The sequence below is a fragment of the Lepidochelys kempii genome, chromosome 7 (assembly GCF_965140285.1).
Source record: "Lepidochelys kempii isolate rLepKem1 chromosome 7, rLepKem1.hap1, whole genome shotgun sequence".
In the NCBI taxonomy this organism is placed as follows: domain Eukaryota; kingdom Metazoa; phylum Chordata; order Testudines; family Cheloniidae; genus Lepidochelys; species Lepidochelys kempii.
The window spans coordinates 64,382,587-64,405,391 of NC_136386.1; the positions used below are offsets into that span (position 1 = coordinate 64,382,587).

At 39.6% G+C, this 22,805-nt stretch overlaps 1 protein-coding gene across 26 annotated transcripts in view; it reads right to left on the minus strand.

Moving 5' to 3' along the window:
* KCNMA1 (potassium calcium-activated channel subfamily M alpha 1) overlaps positions 1–22,805 on the minus strand; it is an 851,468-nt gene that overhangs the window by 199,583 nt on the left and 629,080 nt on the right. The window lies entirely within an intron of this gene.

A 22,805-nucleotide genomic window follows, 5' to 3' on the forward strand; every position in this document is an offset into this window, starting at 1 on the left:
ACTACATCCATTAGATCACCATTGTCCTCACATTTGTTGACACCCTCAACGAATTCTAATAGATTGGTGAGGCATGATTTCCCTTTACAAAAGCCATGTTTATTCTTCCCCAACATATTTTGGTGAAGAGTAGGGCTGGAAGTACTTGGTTTCAGCGTTGAGGGTCTGGGGTAATGAATTTCTTGAGCATTCTCTTTAGCATATCATTAAATCTTTCCACTAGACCATTCATCTGTGGATGGCATACTGATGTGCATAATACTTTGATTTTCAGCAGGCCACAGACATATCTCATCATGAAATTTGTTCCCTGGTCTGTCAGGATGTCTTTGGGACTCCCTACCCACACAAAGACAGTGATATGGCTTTCGAGTATCAGGTCATGTACAGAATGTACTTGTTATCATGTCATGTCTGGAGGCACTCTTTTCTAGGGGGCCTATAAAGTTGATTCCTATTAATTCAAAGTGGGTCTCTGCCCAGAGAAAGGATATTAATGAAGCCCATGGAACTCTCTTGGGGGCCATTAATTGGCATTTGGGACATGATGCACAGAAATTCTTGGCTTGTTTAAGGACCTCTGGCCAAAAGCATCAGGCTAGGATCCTAGACAGTGTCTTATTTTTCCCAAGATGTCCTGAACATGGAATTGGGTGTGCAAAATGCAGGATCTTGCAATGATATACTGGGGCACTAGTAACTGCATCTGTATCTCTTGTGTCTGCCTGTCCTGGTCTATGCAATAGAACAAGTTTATCTTAATAGCAAAATAAGGGTACTATTCAGCCTTCAGGGGGGTCCACCTCTTCATCATCTATCACTGCTACTTGTTTGAAGGCCCATTTCAAAGTCTTAGTGGTGTTTTTGCTCCACATGGAAATCTGAGAAGTCTGTTAGCTTCTCTGAGTCCAGTTGCTGAGGGGGTGTCTCATTTAGGGCCATGGAAGGCCCTGCCTTGGAATCTTCTGCATTGCCTGGATCCACTATAGTTTGTGGTCTCCATTATGTCTGTGGAGACCACTCCATTATGTCTGTGGAGGGGGGCCACCTCTCTCTGCTCTTTCCTTTCTATCCACTTCTCTCTTCAGAACTTTTTCCTTCTAGGCTGGGAGGAAAGTAGGTCAGAGTCCTTAAATGGAACAGGACCCCTAACATTTCTTTTGGAATGTCATCCTCAGGCTCCTATGCTAAGGGAAGCTTCTGTAATAGTTCAGGGAAATATGTCCAGTCTTGGTCTAATATCACTGGGTAGGAGATCCAGAGACACACATACCTTCATCTCACCTTTGTTCCCATCAACAGTCAATTTTACTGTCATGCTAGGATACCCAAGAATATCTCCATGGGTGCATTTAATGGGGATTTCCCCCTTTGCCAGCTTCCCTACTGTTCCCAGTTTCCACTCCCATACAAATGTATGGTCACACCCCAAGTCTACAAGGGCCAATGTTTCTTGGCCATTCACCTCTGATATTGTGAGTTTCCATGGGGCTTTTTTCTGGGCCCTATTGTCTCCTGTCCAGACATGCCCAAAATTACACTTCATCTAGTGGCAGTTACAAAACCTATGTGCCTGTTCTCCACAGGAGTAAAAAACTACCAAGTCTGTCCCTTGTCTTTCTAGTGACTTTGTCCTCTTTCTGAATTTCTCTTGGCCCTTGTTCCTGTATTGGTGTGGGGCAGGGGGCTGGGAAGGGCATTTAAAGTCATAGACCCTGCTGTCTCAGGGGAAACTTACCCATGGACCCCGAGAGGAGTGCCGGTTACCAAGGCTGCCCAACAACCAGCCAGCTTTTTGGATTTCCTTGGGTTTACCCAATATGGGCCACCCCCACCTTTGGTTACTCAGTTTCTTTCTTCAGTGTGGGTACTTCTGCAGCAGAGGGCCACTGGATGGTGCGAGCAGCCATGTAGTCCTCTACAAGAGGGCCTATGGGAGGCATCTGCTAGGGTTACTGGTCGCTGACTGCAAACACAATCTTCCTCCGCCAGTGGAGGAATCTGTACAAACTGCTCCATAACTAAGAGTTCTGCTATCTAGGATTCCATTTGAGACTCTGGCTTTAACCAACACCAGCAGAAGTCCTTTAGCCTTTGGGCGATCATCCGTGGCCATGTTTTTGAGGAGGTAGGGTGTGATACTGCTCATGATGGAACTGCTGACAGTAGGTTTCTTCACAGTCCAGTATGGACTTCACCTGTTCATAGTCTTAGGCCGCGGTGCCAAGTCCCCAGTATGTTGCCTGGGCTTCCGCAATGAGGAGTGGAGCAAGCCGGATTGCCCACTGGGCTGAGGGCCATGAGAGACTGTGAAAACCTTTTAAAAATTACCAAGAATGATTCCAGGTCATCATCTGGGGAAATGTCACAGTCCCCTGAAGTACAGAACATGCATTCCCTGTAGTAACAACACCATCAGGAGTAGTAGCCAGCATCAGGTACACCATTTGCTGTAACAACAGTTGTTGGTTCAATGCCATCTGTTTAAACAGTTGTTGCTGCCTATGTTGTTCCTATGCTTCTAAATCAACCAGTCATTGTAGAAGCTGATTCGCCTCCATAATTCTCTTACATATATACCAGAAAAAAAAATGTGTAGTTTGTTGCGGCGGAGGGCTTCTCTTTTTTACAGTTAAAGTCAACTCCACTTCTGGTACCATGTTGTCAATTCTCTTGGGGCAGTCAGACTCATAGACTTTAAGGCCAGAAGGGACCATCATGATCACCTAGTCTGACCTCGTGAACATTGCAGGCCACAGAACCTCACCCATCTACTTCTGTCATAGACCCCTAATCTCTCACTGAAGTCCTAAAATCATGGTTTAAAGACTTAAAGTTACAGAGAATTCACTATTTACACTAGTTTAAACCTGCAAGAGACCTGTGCCCCATGCTGCAGAGGAAGGTGAAAACCTCCCAGGGTCTCTGCCAATCTGACCCAGGGGAAAATTCCTTCCTGGCCCCAAATATGGGAATCAGTTAGACCCTGAGCATGTGGGCAAGACCCACCAGCCAGATACCTGGGAAAGAATTCTCTGTAGTAACTCAGAGCCCTCCCCATCTAGTATTCCTCACCAATCATTGGAGATATTTGCTGCTAGCAGTCGCAGACTGGCTCCATGCCATTATAGGCAGTCTCATCACACAAACGTATCACGCTCAGTCTGGGTTTTTTGCCCCCATTGCTCCTCTTTGGAGGCTGTTCCAGAATGTCACTCTTCTGATGGTTAGATACCCTTGTCTAATTTCAAGCCTAAACTTGTTGATGTCTAGTTTATATCCATTTGTTCTTGTGTCCACATGGGCACTTAAATAACTCCTCTCCCTCCCTCGTATTTAGCCCTCTAATGCAGGGGTTCTCAACCTTTTTCTTGCTGAGGCCCCCCTCAACACGCCATAAAAATGCCAGAGCCCAGCAGAGGTGGAGGGAGCTCAGGGCTGAGGGGGAGGATGACCCTTGGGCGTAGGCATAGTTTTACTTCCATTTTGGGTGGGCAAGGGCTGGCGGGGCACAGTGCACCTCCACTCCGACTCACTCAGGAGGTCACCCAACCTGTCTAGACTGTGGAGGGATGCAAACAAAAATATAACTCAAAGGGGGGACTTAGTTTAAAAAGTTTGAAAATTGCTCACGGTGCAGGGAGGGGGTAGCTAGGGGCTGTGTACAGGCAGGGGAGTAGCTTAGGGTGCAAGCAGGGGGTAGCTGGAGGCTGTGTACAGGCGGAGGGGGGCTCCCAGCTTCAGCAGGGGTGGGGTGCTGGGGCTCCCAACTTCAGCCCCTTGCTATTCCTGGCTTTGGGCAGGGGTCGGCCGGCTTCAACCGCCAGCCACTCCCGGCTTCGGGGGGAGAGGGGGGGTGGGTAGGCCAGCTTCAGCCCTGCGCTGCTCCCGGCTTCGAGGCGTTGCAAGGGGTCAGCCGGCTTCAGCCCTGTGCTGCTCCTGTCTTCAGTGCTGGGACTCGGGGCACTGGGTTTCAGCTGCAGGGCTCCATGGGCCCCATGAAAGGACTCGCAGACAACCAGGGGAACAGGGACCCTGAGCTGAGAACCGCTGCTCTAATGCATACATAGAGAACAATCATATCTCCCTCCCAGTTTATCTAACTGGTTTCTATCAGCTTAACCTAAAATGAGTCTATAAGCCCCTAAATTCAGGGTTTGCAATCTCTGTCAGATTATTTAGAGGCAGCATGGAATGGGACTGTAGCCCCGCCCCTCTCCCAGGCCGTTCTGCCTCCCTATCTCTCTCTGTTCTCCTTCCTTAATAGTTGGGCTTGATTTTCTTATTGGTCCCATCTATGTTTGCAAGATCCCATGATTGGCAGTTCTGGCAGCAATGCTGGGGATGTGATCAGCCTGGATACCTGTAAATGGGGAAGATGCACCTCTCCATTCTGTCTATGCTCAGTTTTGTAAATCCCACTACAGTTTGTCACAAAGGTTTTGTTCCAAAATTTGCCATGTGGTGTTTGTACTGCTGATCTTCCTTGGGGGGTTCTGCCAGTGAAGGACAGGTTTAAATAGCAATCCATGGTTGCCTTAGCCAGACCCATTTCCTAGCCACTTTTGAGGTTGCATAAATTAGCTTTGCAAGAGTCATAGATGAATTATGCCTCACAAATCACCACGTAATATCTGGATGAACCTAGTTCATTAGTTAAAAACTTACAAATTAGTGATGAGCAAACCTCAAAAGTTTCAGAGGTTGTGTTCGAATACACTCATTCTTTATGCTTAAGAGAACATTAAATGTAAATTCTGAACCTCCTGAGTCTGCCAAATTGAAGTAACAGCTTTGGAAGTAGTAGTTTTCTTGGGGTATTCAGGCACTCTTCCTGCATCTGTTCCCCAAAAGCACCCGGAATTGCAAAGGCACAAGAAAATGAAAAATAATAGCAAAAAATAAGCAATTTTGATCCTAAGAATCATAGTAAGTGGGACTTATTTGCCATCCCTATTTAGAAGTTGCATTTTTTATCTTGTTTAATTGGTATAATATTTATGGCAACAGGAAAATTTCTTTGTTTAGGTAACGGCATTTTATTATTGCTTTTTACAGTTCTTAAGACTTCAGATTCCACTTGCTCTGCAAAGACTTCCAGGGGCAAGTCCATAGAACAATATTGATTTCTTGCACAAAAAAGACATTTCCATCCTGGATGCAAGGTGGGACTGAAGACATACTTTAACTCAGACAACAATAACTTTTTTATGTTTTTAAATAGCTTCCACATTTTATAAGAGCAAAGTGAAGACCAAATACTGACTGTAAAGCCATCAGCTAACTTGATTGCAATATGGAGGTGGACTACTACAGCAGAAACTCAGGTTAGATTCTCAATTGCTTTGCAGTTTGGTCAGTCATTTAGTCATGCATAAAGTGTCATAATTCTGATTCAGTAGCATTTTACACCCACTTTACCTTAGTGGATAGTACTACATAAGGCTCAAGACAGTGGAGAAACAGGAACATAGATTTCTTGTACGTTAGCAGAAGGACTGGGATCATATGAAAGTGGCAGAATGCATTGGAAATATGTATTCCTTATACACACAAGTTCATTATCTGTCCTCTGCATCTTTGCTTTTTCTTATATTGTACTAGTTGTCAGATACAAATCAGAGTAATTGAGATAGGGAATCTTCTGGGTTCAGAATAAATAAATAAATAAAATTCTCCCTTTAACATAAGTGATATTTTTGCATAGGAGAGAGATTGATTGAAAACAGATTGCCTTCTTGCCCAAGGAGAGTTATTAGGTACATTATCTTAGAAACATTGGAAAAACCCATATTGTTCCAATCTGTCCTGTATCTGATTTGAAGATTTATAGCTTCCCCTTTCTGTGCCTATAATCATTCCCTTTCCCTGCAACACCCATTTTTTTTCCATACAGTAAACATTTTAAAAAAGCCAACATATTGAAAGTGTTTTGAATTCAGTTAGAATTGATTGATAGTAAAATAACGTTGTAGTAATTCAGAATCTGGGCTAACAGACTTGCTTTGATGGGAGTATACTTTAAGAGGCATTACCAAGAAATTTAGTCTGAAATATAGGTTTTGGTTTTTAAAAAGTGCCAAAATCTAACACAGTATTAATCAAAATTACTTTGTTGTATTATACTTTCAAGTTTCAATTGACAGGTTCTTTTTCCAATTTAAAAATTCACCTTGCAGTGCGGAAAACTCAAGCACTACAGCACTAGGTTATAGGTCCTGATCCTGCAATTTCATCTACACAGGTAGATGCTAGCACTCATGCAGAGTTTAATTGACTTCCCAGGGATACCATGTGTGTCTGAGTGAATCCGATTATAAAAGGAGAGCAGTGGCTAGTGCATTAGAACAAGACACTGAACCTGGCTATATAAATGGAGCAATGACATTTCTTTGAGTAACACGGAAATGTAAAACACCACCATAAATGGGTCAAAGTAATTTAGATTTTAAAAACAAAACAATTAGTAACACAAGTAAAGAAATATTACAGTCAGATTACAACTTTCCTTGCAATGACTTGGATGCATCCCAGAATTTGGGCCATGATTTTTAACCTGAATTAAAAGTTGAATTAAAGCTTTGATATCATTTCTCATAATATTAATTTAACTAATTAATTTGATTCTTTACATTTTTGAAAAAGAAACAAAGGTGGGTTGAGTATTTCAGATATCTGTATTATTAATTGTTCATGAAGACTAAAGTCATCCTATTTCTGTAATATCAGTGTCTTCAGTGGAATTACACCAATGATGAAACCGTTCTAATAAATCAATGCAATTTCATAGCATGTGAGGTACTTGTCCTGCAAAAGTATCTGTAACAAGGTGGCTCACCCCCTAAGGACTGGAAGGCTGAGGCTAGCCAATCCTGGGTTGCATGAGGGGCCTCCTTATATGGAGGCAGCAGGAAGCTGCAGGATGGAGCTGACAGGAGAAGGAAGTCAGGCCTAGAGGGCTGGGACTGGTGGCTTTGGGTGGAGCAGACTGGGACAGAAGAAGTCTGTGCGTGACAGAAGAACCAGGGCTAAGGATGAAAATTTGTGCTATGGTCATGGGCTTTATTTTGGGACTCTGAGGATTGTTTGAACCACTCCTGTTATTAAACCAGCCCCAGGTGGAGGCACTGTTAGCCACAAGAGAGACTGCATGGAGTTCTTATGGGCCCCACAAGAGGCCGATAACTGGGGAAGGGTGCCTGCAAACCGACTCCTGGCCACAAAAGGGCACTCAGCAGGAGGCAGCTCCTCTGCAACTGGTGTACTTGGCAGGATTTGTGATCTCTGCCCACCTAGGAGGGAAATGGAAACTGAAAGAGTAACAGTAAATAGAGAAGGAGGACATTGTCCGCTTATTCGCAGAAGGCAGCAAGTCTCAGACGCTCCTCCTGCAACTTTAGAAAAGTCAACAAAAGCAGTCTGAGGTATAGTTTGCCACCCAGCAGCAGTATCAGGAGTCTCAACATCAACAACCAGAGCAGTTTTTACAGCAACTCGAGAAATTTCCAGTACTAGGACAGGGCAGGCCCGTCCTGGTGTTGGGAAAGTTGGGCCTGAGAACAATGCTGAGGCCTTTCTCTGAATCTTTGAGTGGGCCGCCTGTGTGGCAGACTGGGAAGATTCCACTCGCACAGTCGGCATAACACCATTTCTCACTGAGGAGGCTCAAGCTGGTTATAGAGCTCTGAGTGGCCCACAGTCAAACTTGTACCCCAAATTGAAAGCAGCCATGTTAGATTAGGACTTTCACCAGAAGCATACTGGTGTAAGTTCCACAATGAGCCATTTCTATGGGGACCACAACCCTGTGTGGTAGCCCAGAGGTTGCAGGACCTGGCTGATCGGTGGCGGACTCTGGAGACAAACTCTCTGGGGAAAGCCATGGACCTAATTATTTTAGAGCACTTCTTACAGGTTCTGCCTGTGGGAGTTCAAACTTGGATGAAGCAGTTTTGGTAGTCTTCTGGGGGCGGAAGCAGCGGAAAGAGCAAAGGCTTACTTGGAGGCTGAAGGAGCCAAGCAGCTAGAGCTATAGACTCTTTACACAGATTCTCTGTGCCTCTGGGAGTCCATTGTTTTCACAAGGACATAGCCCAATTCACCACCTCTCATTTCCTCAGAATTTCTAATCTCAAAATTACTATTAGCATTATAAAGATAGTATACATTACAGAACTATAGGGCTCTTCATGGGTGAATCCCTTTGCGTGATCAGGGATGGAATTTGTTCACTTGTGTATATTTGTTCACTTGCTTATATTATCTTTTAGAGAGGCACTAGTTCCTTACAACATAAGTTAAAATTCTGATAAAAGGTCCTTAAACCAATACCATTACCACCAAATGTACAGTGGGTTAAAGCAAAGAAAAAGAATAACTAAAACATCCAGATTCCTGAAGTAAGATAATTAAGAACACACAGTTAATCCATGTAAACTGCACTGTAAATGAAAACGGCTCCATCCAGAAGAAGATTCTGCAAAACAGATCTCCTTTCTCTTTACTTGTGCCTCCTCCGGAGAAGCCAATATGAAATACAAATGTCTCAGCTGTTTATTTGTGGAGAAGTTATATCCATTTTTATTGGCAGAAATATAAAGCACTTGGACGGGGGGAAAAATCACCCTACCTATTCTGTCATAATAAATCAGAGAGAATGAACTGAAAATTCCATTCGATATTCTCTGAATATATTGTGTTCACTTTCTCAAGTTAATGAAATATGGCAGATATTGATCTAGATGTCTCTTTAAAACTATAATATTTATATCAAATACATATGTTTTAATCTCTTTTCTAACTTCCTGCTTAGGTCTTCTAGTCATGCCTTTGTCTACTGACCACAATAGTAGCAGGACGATATAGTTGGAAATGAAACACAGTGGGGTGGGTACTTGATGAGCCTACCTGTATTCTATCATTGTAAGGTGAAGGGAGTTTCATAGTACCAAATGTTTATACTTTCCCTATTCAAACATATCAGGATCACTCTGTTCCAGTAAAAACTATCTATGATTCTCATCAGAGACTGGATATACTAGGTTTTTTTTATATACCAGATTAGCTGAACATGCTCCCTAAATAAACTAGAGTAAACTACAATGTGATGCACTTTTGCTTTTTATGACTTATGTAATATCACTCAAGACTTTACAGGTTCTGATTCAGCAAAGCCTTTATGCATGTACTTAAGTCCATCCCTATTCACTTAAGCATGTCCTTAATTTGATTATACCCCGCTCTCTGAGGTAGGAGAGCAGGGCAATAGGTTGTGAAAAGCCACCATTGCATTCTCTCTCAGCCTGATAATTTTGATTATTATTGGACAAAGGAGAACCACGTACATAGATTAAGAGAGCAGAGCTTGTCCTTTTATTTATTTTTAATACTGCAGAGGATACAAGAAACAAATGACATGACTCTCCACTGTCTTGCATCTGATGTAGCCATTGACACCTGTGAAATGAGGATGTAAAATGCTACCAAATCAGAGCATGGTATTTTAATTTCAAAAATGACTTGCATCTCCTAAACCTTTGTAATGTGTAATATGCTGCTAAATGTCTGATGCCAAGATCAGGCCCAAGAACTCCTATCCTCAGAAAGGGATAATGGAAAAACACAAGAATATACCACAAAATGCAGTTTGTGTGACACTACTTTGAACCTAAAACTATAGTCCTGACACAGGCAAAAATCTCTATTTTTGTCTGCATCAGGACTTTCAGATCAGGGTTCCACATTACATGGCAAAGCAATAAGAGCTAACCAGGAAATATACCTTTATCAGACATTATAACAACTTAGCTATTGCTGAACCACTCACTAATTCATTTTTGGCAGAGATGCTGCTGGTATACTGTATCATATCTTGTGACAGTCAAAGCTTGAATAGTATTTCTTAAAAATATTATGCACTGATGCTTTTAAGTTCCTGCTTAACTGATTTTTATTGCAAGCATGTGGAATTACAGCTACTATTTTTACCTGCCTCTGTTCTCCTTCAGCTATTTGTTATGAAATAGATTTTCATTATAAAACCTCTCTGTAGCACTGCCCAGTCTCCTGACCTGTAAGTATACCCTTATTAGGCAGGTTGAAATATCTCTATTCATGTGGTTATGGAAAGTGCGTCTCATTTTAAAATTAATCCTGTTCAGATGGTCTTTAGTAATGATATATGTCTCTCAAGACTGAAGAACGCTCACTACGTATATCTGCCTAAATCTAAAGTTTTACCATAAATGTACAGAGGATCAAGGGGGACAGCTTTTTCATGTGTGCTTAGCTTTTATCACCTATGCTTCAGATATAGTCACTTGGATGCCTGCATTCATGCCCATTGTTAAAATGGCCTTCAGCCTACCAGGTAATAGTAGGCTTTACATGGTCAGCCTGAAGAACTCTGCAAGTGTTATTCCTTCAGCAGGAATGTTCCCTCTTTACAAGCATTGAAGTCCTAGCATCACATCTCCCCTGTGCTTGATCACTGACAGAATCTACAGCATTTCATGCCAGACCAGTCATAAAATCTTATGTAATGGTAAATAGTGTATCATAATAAAATCTAGCCAACCTTATTTTTTTTATTTTTTGAAATGGCAGAGAGTTTGGTGAACTTGGGCTGTCTTTACTTGGAAGCAGAGGTGAGTATTTCCCACAACAAGTAGTCTTCAGTCTACTTAGTAGTACACAAAATTGATTGGATGCTGACTGGATTGGCTATATCCTTGGCAGCAGATATTTATTTGGTGGGGGGAGGTACTAAGGTAACATCATCTGCACTTGAATTTCAGCATGTCTTGCTCTCTGTGGTTCTAGACTGTGTAAGCTTCAGCTTGTGACTTACAACAACAGTCATTGTAATGAAGGGATATTGGGTCCCTTATTGGAGAGACTGTCCAATGTCCCCTTTCAGGAACGCAATAGATCAGCTTCCCTCAAATGAGTAATTTATAGGCCTGTACCCAGTTAACTGTCCAATGACGCTAACAGTCTCATCACCCTCTAATCTTCCATTTAGAAACAGCTGCTGAGAAGGTTGTATTGGAGCTGCTGTGGCACTGTCTGGAGTTCTTAGATTTTTCTGAGCCCTTTCATGGTTCACAGATTCCAAGGCCGGAAGGGGCCATTATGATCATGTAGTCTGACCTCCTGTACAACACAGGCCATAGAACTTCCCAAAATAATTCCTAGAGCAGATCTTTTAGAAAAACATCCAATCTTGATTTAAAATGGTCAGTGACAAAGAATTTACCATGACGCTTGCTAAGTTTTTCAAATGCTTAATTACTCTCACTTATTAAAAATTTGTCTAGCTTCAATTTCCAGCCATTGGTTTGTGTTATACCTTTCTCTGCTAGATTGAAGAGCCCATTATAATACTTGTTCCCCACAGAGAAATCATAGATTGTCATCAAGTCACCCCTTCACATTCTCTTTGTTAAACAAAATAGATAGAGGTCCATCATGCTAGAATTGCGTTAGACCAGTTGGCCGCAGCATTGAACTGGGAGATCATGTTTAGTGATTCTCCACCACGATCCCTAAATCTTTTTCAGAGTCACTGCCTCCCAGGAAAGTGTCTCCCATTGTGACGTGTATTCTTTGTTACTGGATGTATACAGTTAGCCATATAACAATACATATAGTTTGCTTACTCCCAGTTTACCAAGCAACAGAGATAGCTCTTTATCATTGACCTGTTGTCTTCATTATTTAGCACTCCCTGAATTTCTGTCATCTGTAAACTTTATCAGTGATGATTTTATATTTTATCCAGGTCATTAAAAAAAAATGTGTTAAATACTGTGAGGCCAAGAACCGATCCCTGTGGACCCCCGTTGGAAGCACACCTGTGTCGGTTGGTCTTATTTCAAATCTGGTTATGGCTTGGAGAATAAGATGGTCATTAATTTCCACCTGTGGTTTCACAAAGGGCAGGTGTTCATGCTGATTCTTCTATGTCAGTCAACAGTATTTAATATCATTGACAATGATGTTCCTGTGGACAAGTTGATATCTCCACAAGAAACTGGAAGGGATATATAGAACTGTGTTTGAGTGGATTATTTTGTCAGAGATATTCCAGATTGTACTATTGGGCAATTGCTCATGTGCCACAAAGGCTTTCAAGTGAGTATTTCAAGTGATATTCTGCCCCTTTATCTGTTAAACATGGATGTGAGGCTACAGATTTCCTCCCTTCTTTTCTCACTGAAGTAATGTGGGAGGAGGGGAAGCATGTGTGCAGTGCGTCTATGGAGTATTTAGGAATTGAGCTATTGACGTTTTTCCAGTAAAACCAAATTTTTTTGAAGGCCCTAATTAATTAGGGAGAAAATTGAGGAAATTCAATGTTTCTGAAACTAACTCCAGGAAAGTTGTACTATGTATAATGCTTCAACTCAAAACATGAATTAACACTAAGGATTCATACACTTGTGAACATCATCAGAGCCCCTCTAACCTTTTCACTAACACTGTGCATAGAAAGACAATATGCTCTAATGAATAAAGAGTAAAATGTACAAAAGTGAAGTTTCTTCGGAGCTCATTTTCAAAAGTGACTCAGTTACATTTTTAAAGGTATTTAGGCATCTACAGAGGCAGAGAAGTATCTAGTGGGATTTTCAATAACTCACCATTTGCCCGGACTAGTTACTTGGGCAAAAAAATTGAACTCTGGTGCTTAGAGTTCAGGTCCTAAATTCATATTTAGGCACCTAAATATAAGTGACCTGATTTTCAGAGGTACTAAGCACCCATAGACTCCACTGAAATCACTGGGAGCTGCAAGTGAGCAGCATCTTTGAACATCTGCCCACTTTTACTTAGGTGCCGAAATGAAGAGTCTAGATTTGGAAATGTAAATCTTAACTTTTGGTGTCAGAGTTCTTCCATCAGTCATACATATATACTAATTATATGTGGGCAAACATCTTGGAAGCTTTTCCTCTTTCCAGTGCTGTTTGTTGTCTCTGTAATCATGAATCCTGCTGAAACTATATGATCTTTCAAACTGGTACAGATTTTTAAGATCATCTCTTGTTCTTAGAAAAGCAACTGGCGTGATTTGGGAATTAATTAATATTTGTGAAGCACTCTGAAAGTGAAAAGTGCTATAAGACAGTACATTCAGTGTATTATTATCAAGCAATGGGTCATGTGCCAGATTAAAATAAAATAAAAAGCAAGATCATAAATATCAGGTACCAACATTAAATATTACCTCTGATACAGGATTTTACTTATTTCTGTGGCCAATAAATCAATGCAGAATTAAGAACCAAGAAAGAGTAATCTCAAACTCTTCCTTTTCCTCATTATAAAAGCAGTACTTGAATAGGTAGGTGGGTTTTCTTAGTCCATATTGCTATACTATCTATGCAGAAATGCAGGACTTCCATTCTTTTTTAGACTGTGATAAGCATTATTTTATGCGTTATTTCTGTGCATTTACCATTTTCCACTCCTGAATACATTTAGAAACTGGGAACTTCCACTGATATCTATTTTGCCAATATGTTAGACATTCCTTTATTCTTCTGGCATAAAAATATATTTGAAAAGTGAACTGCAAAATGTTGATGCATAAGAGAAATATATGGTCATATATATGATACTTGATATGCTACTTGAGACTTGTGAATATCTCCTTAGCTAGACCATTATAGCATATTAATGTACCTATCAAGGCCTCAATCCTGCTCACATTGAAGTCAACATGTTTTGTCACTGATTTCAGTGACAGCAGGATCAGGCTGCAAGGGACCAATCTTGCTAGGAGCTCAGCACCTCCTGGACAGTACTGATTATTTCATCTCCTGTTGCCCTTACGAGAAGTATATTCAGCTACATCATACCACACATCCCAGACAGAAATGTTGACATTCATCAGGGATTAATTTTATGTACTTATTTCTTATAAATATGCTTAAAAGACTTGTTAAAATGTGCTGGCCCTAATTGTTTATCACTGTCGTTTTAAGGTCCAACCAGCCTACTAGGCATGGTTGTCTAATAATAATATCGGTTAGCGATATGATTTTTTTTTTACTGACATAGTGTAAGAACGACAGACCTAGCAGTGGGGTCGGTGGGGTTTGAGGCAGGTGCTGCTTCTTTGTTACCACCAGGGGCCCGCAAAGCTGCCACCATTAGGTACTGAGAAGCTAAGCCCTGCAGGAAATCCTGCCTTGCAACAGCTCTTTGAGATTTCCTGATTGGCTGGCACTTCCTGTATAAACCAGAAAGCCATTTCTGGGAGTTGTCTGAGCAACACAGTCCTCCAGTGTGCTTCTGCCTTAGACCTGCTCTCACCAGTCCTCGCTGCAACTTGCCTTGATTCTAGAGTTCTGGCTCTCGATCTAGGCTTGGACCCCAGCACTGATCCTGGTTTACTGTCTTTGGCTTCAGACCACTGCTGACCCCAAAGAAAGACCATGGCCTTACCCAACCCTGATTCTTGCCTCATGCTCTCTATTTGGTAATGGACTCTGACTTTACAGTTTTGACCTAGCCTGCCCACTGGACTGATCTTTGACCTCTGGCCCCAGTATTGAGCAGTTCACTTTATGCCCACAGGCTGCCCACAACCCATCCCTGCCTGACACATAGCTGTGCTAGTAAAAGATGTAGTATAAGTGCGTCTTCAGCTGCTTCTAGCTCTTTTAAAGGGTATCTTAAATTTGATTAATAGATAGTATATGCTGAATAGGCAGTATAGGGCTTTAATTAGGCTTAATTTCTAGCTGTGAGAGTCCATGTACACTGGATCAGCTGTATCCTACGAGAAGTACAGTGATCTGTCTGATTGAGGGATTTTACTGGAATACATCAAACATGTCCTATGTGTAAACAGGAAATCCTCTTTCTTTCCCAGAGTACTCTGAATAAAGATTGGCAGAAGTGGGACATGGTATTTTTTCCCCCTCAGAGAACTTTCTAAAAATGTAACAATGCACTCTAGCACCACCTGGAACATTTCTACAATGCAGGAGAAATCGCTGTTATTATGCCCACCTAACTGGGATTATTGCCAGGGAACAGATGCAGAGGAATACATTTCAGTGACTGTAACCTTGGATAAATGATACGTTTAGTCTGTTTAAACAGCATATCTGATGCTGTTTGCAAGCCTACTCACAATAGTATGCTAGCATGAATGATCCACTGTGAGTCCTCTTATTCACTTCAGACAGCTTCCTTGTTCAATTTTGGCTCCCATGAGTTAATTCTACCTTTTTTTAATAACTTGAAGATTTGTACATGGCTTATATTTAAAACAAGTCATGAAGCATAAATTAATATCCCCCAGCATGATGTATACCTCTGAAACTCTGATAATGAAAAATGTGTATAACTGACATGCCTCTGTTTCCACCAGGGTCTGAGTTAGTTAAGCAGATTCTACCTCATCTCAAAGCAGGGGATGAATACTTGCTTTCTTACTTAGGTACCACACTAATATTGTCTACTACTAGAATATTCTTGCTTTCACATCATATACTGAAACACAAAACACACGTGCATAATAACAACGAATAAATTAAAGGATTAGCAAAACTAGTAAAAACTGTGGAGTGCTGTGACATGCAAAAGGAGAGCATGCTAGAAGGTTTACAAGACATCAAACGAGTAAACCACAACTCTAGCATCAGCATTTCAGAATCAACCAGACTTCCATCTACTGCTCTAATCCTTCCAAATCCCAACATTTTTTTGAGCTACCATGCAGAATATACCCTGCTATTACTTTTGCAATCAACTGAAATTATTTGCTCTTGTATATTCAGTATATATATTGTTCAGTATGGAACATAAAAGGCTCCCAGCCCACTTCCATCATTTAAGGTGCTCTTTCACTTAATTGTTTTAAACCTTTTTTTAAAATGCTCCATCTGTCAAAAGACAACTTTTGTGCAGTTTGCATGGCATTAAGTTATCAAGGCTTTAAGACTTAAAGCATTTTATGTATGATTGAAAACAATGCATTTCTCGCAAGTGAAATCACCCCCAAAATTTCATGACTAATTTTCCACAAAAGAGCTTATGTGGAAATAAAAGGTCATAATTTACCAAAGCTCACTGATTTTTTTCAGCACTTCTGCCATCTCACGTTACTCCATGTGGAATGTTTGCTTAGTAAATCACAGCCTGTATATTCTGTGGAACATGGGAAGTCACTGCAATTTGAATACCTCACTGATCAGACTCATTTTCTTGGGCAAGAATTTGGACAGTAACAGCTTCCACTTTTGTGCTAAAACAGAACAGTAAAGACTTTTAAAAAATAGGGACGGGAAGGGAAAAGATGGCATTTTTAGATTTGTACCTAGAAATGTAAATTTATTGTGCTAAGAAGTGGGCATGAGTTATGAGACCCAGACTACAAGATTTTAGGGAGGCTCATAAACATTGTTACATATCTCTGCCTACATTTCCATTTTTGCTTTCATAACAATGAATAGATTTTAAACGAGCATGCAGAAAAAAATGGAGACAAGAAAAGTTGAAGAAAGACTCTGTCCTCTGACCTATTTGTTCTATCTGTTAATCTATTTAACAAGTGGGGTTACATCACTGTCCCCAATACCTGTGACTCAACACAGAGCCTCAAAATATGAAACATCTCTTTCCATACCAGCTGCTTGAATGGGAATGCTCTTCTGGCAGAGTACAACGGTTGGGCAATCACATGTGAATAGATGTGGCAGGAAGCAGTACGAGGACACAAGAACTATTTCACACATCACATTTTCTGTAATTCTAAGTGGGTCTTCATTTGAAATTGGGGGCTTAGAAGAATACTTAGCAGAAAATGATACACACCCCTAAGTCCATAGAACAACCCATGTCACATTCTCTTATTACCATTTACATCCTAGTGGAAAATAATCGTACATATTGTATCAAATTATTTAATATAATAATCTAATGTCACTTTCTTTGGAGCTATGCCACTTATTATTAAAGCTAAAAAAAAAAATCAAAGGTATGTTTGCCAAGGTATTCAGCTAAGTTAAAAAAAAGTCATTCTAATTCCTAATCAAACCAGTATGTCTAATGAGTCCAAGATGGCCTGTCAACTTAAATTATCTGTTTGTCTGTCTGTTTACTGTATCTGTCTGTCCACAGTTCTTTTTTAAATCTCTGTGAAGTTCAGTTATTGAGTCCCACGTTTCCTTCTGGAAGGAATCACTAACAGATGATCCCTCTTGATGATATGTTGATGATTTGCTAATATATAGCTTATAAATGTAAGAAATCTGAAGAAATCTCTGAGAAGCATAGCAGATCATAAGAGAGGAGAAACAAGAGATTTTAATAGCTTATACAGCACTGCGGTTTGATTAAAATAAACATCTTAAGCACGTCTTAACTAGAACAATATCTCAAGATGATTAAAATGTTTCTGATTTGAAAATTTAAAATAGTATCTTTCATTAATCTTTACTATCAAGGGATTTATGTATAATATGTATTTATATAGAGTCACATTTAGCTCACCTTTTTCATAAACAACCATAGCAGTCAATAGGAGTTAGTATGAGTAAGGCAAGCAGCATTTGGCCCTAAGAACTATAGACTAATAATAAAATAGAAATCAGAGATGAAAAAAAAATCTCTCTCTCTCCACTGCAGGATTATTCCTTACAGTATTTTTTCTAGTATTTTGTCCAGTCCCATTTTAAATTGCCCACTAACGTTCTTTGGGAGACTATTCTTCAGTGTTTGAATCAATCCTGATCATGTGAGCTGCAAAGCATGTGCATGCATACAGAAAACAATTAAGAAAGGGCCGTCCTATGAGAACATCATAAATGTAAAATAACATGTTAATTTAGGAAGGAGCAATTAAGAACTGATTTCGATCTTCATCCAAAACTCAAACTGAACTTGGCACTAACAATTTCAGAAACATTAATCTGGCTTTTGGGCTTTTTTTTTAAGATTCAGATACCTCTATAATTTGTACTTTGGCTTGGACTAGAAAGGGAAGTTCCAAAATAACACAAGGAAGAATACATTTGCAGAATTTTGTGTAGACAAAACCAAGAATCACTGAAAATCTAATGAGAAAAACTGATCTCATGAGAACACCAGCCCGAATTTCATAATAAAAAAGTTGGTTGGAAAAGTTCAGAAGAGCATCCAAACACTAAGTTGTCAAAGAGACTCTCCCAGTCTTTCAGAGGTTGGCACGAATGGACTGACTTTGAAGTCTAGTGGCTGCACTCTAGAGCAGTGGTTCTCAACCAGGGGCATGCATACTCCTGGGGGTACACAGAGGTCCTCCAAGAGGGTACCATCAACTCATCTAGATATTTGGCTCATTTTACAACAGGCTACATAAAAAGCAATAGCGAACTCAGTACAAACTAAAATTTCATAAAGTGACTTGTTTATACTGTTCTATATACTATACATTGAAATGTAAGAACAATATTTATAGTCCAATTTATTTTATAATTATACAGTAAAAATGTAAAAGTAAGCAATTTTTCAGTAACAGTGTGCTGTGACACTTTTGTATTTTTATGTCTGGTTTTGTAAGCAAGTAGCTTTTAAGTGAGTTGAATCTTGGGGTATGCAAGACAAATCGGACTCCTGAAAGGGGTACAGTAGTCTGGAAAGGTTGAGAAACACTGATCTAGAGTCCCTGGTCTATTTCCCTACCAGCCAGCAGACATTGGACTTGGTGGTGTCCTGTTCATCCATATATGGTCAGCTATGCTGTGCTCTAAAATGTCCCCTGTAGGCTAATCCAGGAGTGCTTGCTGACAGGCTCCAAAAGAAGCCCCTTGTAGTTTCTGTTGAGCTGAAAGTTTTAAAATGAGAAGGACTATACATAGGGTAATTTCAGAACTCCTCAGAAGAGCGCAATCACCGAGGGGAAATAATGACATCACAATATTCAAGATATAAATCATCACCTGGTAACTGGTGATACCCATGGTAAAAAATGACTGCCTGCTTTCTTGCATTTATAATCTTTCTTGTTTTGTTCCCTGATCTACAGATCCTCTATTATATTGCACTTCCCAGATCACATTGCTTTTTCTCCCTCCTCACTTCATGTTATATCTAACTTTTTTCTCTCCATCTGTTTTTGTCCAGTATTAATCATTGCAAACTACTATGCCTGTTCTTCATGATCCTAGCATGCTACTAATTTAGTTAACAATTACTTCCACACCCTCATCCTTTGCAGCATGCAATATATCACTAAGTGCCTGATGTCCAGATATTATAATGGATCATATGTTACCACTGCCATTGGTAACATAATACAGTATTCAGCAGTACAATACCACATTGTCTGCTAAATATACTTTATATTTAAAATCCACCTATGAAATTGCTTAAATACATAAAACACAGCTCTTGTACAGTACTTGTGTTGTCTATAGTGAAATAAACTGTGTATAATACTGCACATAGCAGACTATAATATGACTTTAAACTTCTCTCTGCTTCACACTTAGAAAGCACCTTTCATCTGCAGAAAGCATAAACATGAATCAATTAATCCTCACAACATCCCTCTGAGGAAAGTATTAGTCTATTAATTATAATAATAGGTCATCTGAGTCACAGAGAAATTACAATATTACCTAAAGTCAAATAAGGAATCTGTGGCAGAGCTAAAAACAGGACCAAGGCATTCAGATTCCTAACCACTAGACCATTCTTTACTTTACAGACTGATAGTGCAATACAGAAATTAGAACCAAAGTTCTCAATTTGAGAACCAAACTCCCACAGACATCAATGGGAATGCCACAAGTCACAGACAATGTCATATATAGTACTTTCTTTGCATCTATCCACCTTAAATGATCTTTTAAAAAATATTTGCAAAAAAGGGCAAAACAGTTTAGCATACAAAATCTAGTCACTAGAAATTAATGGAAAGGAGGGAGAATAGGTGCTTGCTATAGTTTATGGGACAGAACAAACAGGTTCCTTATATACTCACAATGAAAGTAGAAAAATATAGTGAATAATAATATTTTTATCATTACTCCCATTAGTAACATTAGAAAAGTAGATATGTTTCCCTTTATGATTGTCCCACTGAATGAACTTTATTTTTTATTTTTAGCTTAAATTGTCCTCTTCCCACAATATGCAGATTACAGCATTCTCATTAAATGATCTATGGTCATTCCATTCCAGTTATTAAACATGGCTGTCATTCTCCATAGAGAAGAATTGTAAACTCAAAGATAATTATGGATTGAGGATTTTTTTTACTCGTTTGTGTGCTGCAGCCATAGTACAGTGGGTTGCAACTGTATCAGGTATCATGAGGTGAACAAGGTCAATATTTATATGGGATACCTCAGTGTGCTATATTGTGACAAATGAAATATTAAATAAACAGTGTTGGTTATCCGTAAATGACACTTTGCTCAAAGTCAGTGTTGAACAAATTCTCTTGCATGGTATTCTATCGACTGTACTCTTAGAGATCTCATTATTGGAACAGGTTGCAAAGTTGAGGTCCTACACATTTGATGTAATTAAAAAAACTCACAGGACATTTTGCGACATAGAGCTCCTTCTATTCCCAAGCTATCTACGCATCTCACCCCAGGGTGAATGTGTTTCTGTAATAAGCAAAATGATTCCTATAGTTTGTAAAATGTTTTGGGATCTTTTTGGTTGAAAGGCACTGTGTAAACATGGTCAAAATTAATGTTTTTTTCTTGAATGACTGAAGGTATTGGGAATATTTTATATGCATAGGTTCCAGCTACTTCAATAGGTATAAGTTTACAGCATACTTCTCCCAAAATACATCCTTGGGCTTGAAATTGGATAATGCAATTTTCTATTGTTTTTGACACAAGAACTGAGAAATCTTTTTTTTAACATCCTACTATGTGTAATACTGTAATTTGGATAGACATCTTATTTTATATATACAATATTTGTGATTTGTGTACATCTGTGCACACACACACACACACCACACACATTTTATGTGTTTCTCTCAGAGAGAAAATCAAACACACATGCTATTTTAAGAGTCTGAACAACATCTTTCAACAAAGTTTAGCTGCTTTCATTTTGTAGACACTTTTAATTTTATCTGGAAACTTTTTGACATTAGAAATAGAACAACTGTAGTTTCTCATTATGTTTTCTGCCAGAATCTATGCTTGCCTGCTCAACTGAAGACCTTACATTGCTAATTACTTCCATATGCCCATATCCCAAGTGAAGGAAAACATATTGGTTCTGACAGCCCATTCTCTCAACACTGAATTCCAAATGAAAACTCAAATTTTGGCCAAGCATAACATTTCATCAATCTTGTTCTACTGACAGCAAAAGCAACATCAAACAAGGGGTGCTAATGGCTTTTTACTGAGCAGTTCCCAAGCTTATATTCTCTGATGATAGATCCACGTGAGCAAAGGACTTCTTTAAAGTACTTAGTAATTAGCTTTTGAACCAGGAAACAATGCGTAAAGTAAATTGAATAGTCTGTGTGCCGATGACAGAGTGAGTACAATTGACAAGCAATATGGACAGCAGAGACCAACAGAGAAAGAGCTAAAAACAAACAGAGCACATATAAATAAAGCAAAAAGAAAAAGCTGTGATAAAATAAGATGAAGCAAGGCCCAAAGCTAGCGGGAAGCCTGTGATCTGGGAGTTGAGGCCTTCACGGTGTTGGAGTTTGACTGAAGATCAGGTCCAAGTTTAGAGACAACAGAGCAATGCTGGGTACCAGTGACAAAAAAGACTAGACTAGGGGGATTGAAACTGTATTTTTATAACTGTATTTACTGGGTCATATTCTCTGCTGATGAAACTCCAATAAGAGTTATACCAGCTAATTCTGTGGCTTTATGTTTGAAAAGCTTCTAGACTTAAGACTACATGTAGGAAACTGAGTAGACAGATATTAAAACTAAACATTTTGGAGAAACTAGTGATCTCCCTCTCTCTTTGATGGTCAGAGAAGGCAAATGCCAATGAAGATGCTTTTGTTAATCTTGAGGATTATAGACCCAACCGGTCTGGGTGAACTGTACTAGCAGATTCTGGTACTGGTAGTAATTATGTATTTTAGGCATTTGAGAGTATCTTTTTTTTAAAAAAAAAAACCAAGGAAAAAAGAGTGATTAAGGATCCTCTGCTTAACTGGGACACATTGTAATGCTCAATGATGTAACAAATCAGTGAAGGAAAAGCTTTTACTTGTGGATCACATGGTGTAAACCAGTGCTCAGGAATTAGCTAGTAAATGGTTACAGGTCTTTAGAGTCTCTCAACTCAACAAGGAAGAGAAATAACTTGATTTTACCATATTCATGTCACATGAACATCGTGTGTAAAGTGATGGTTTCAAAGGGACTAAATTGAAATGCTTAATTCTCAAAGATGAGGGGAGGGACAAACAATTAGATTCCACTAAAAAGGATTATTCAGAGTGTCCTCTACTATGTTTTGTGGAAAAGTGTATGTGAAAAGTCTTGAGGCCAGTTTTCTCCATTTCTGCACTGGAATGGCAGAAGGATGAGCTGAACTCAAGAGAAGATGGAAATACTCGTAGAGTGGAACAGAAAAGAGAATATTATTCTCTGAGTATATAGACCTTATTTGAGGCTATTTCTCAACAGATCTATCATGGCTTTCAGATAGACTTGGTTGTAACATGGTCAAGATGAAAAACAGGCAATCAATGGAAATGTAAAGCAGTTAATTTTTGAAGGTTTATGTGGCCTATTTAAGCATAAGTGTTGCTACCAGCCAAAAAGAATTATTCTTATGTGCAAAAAGAA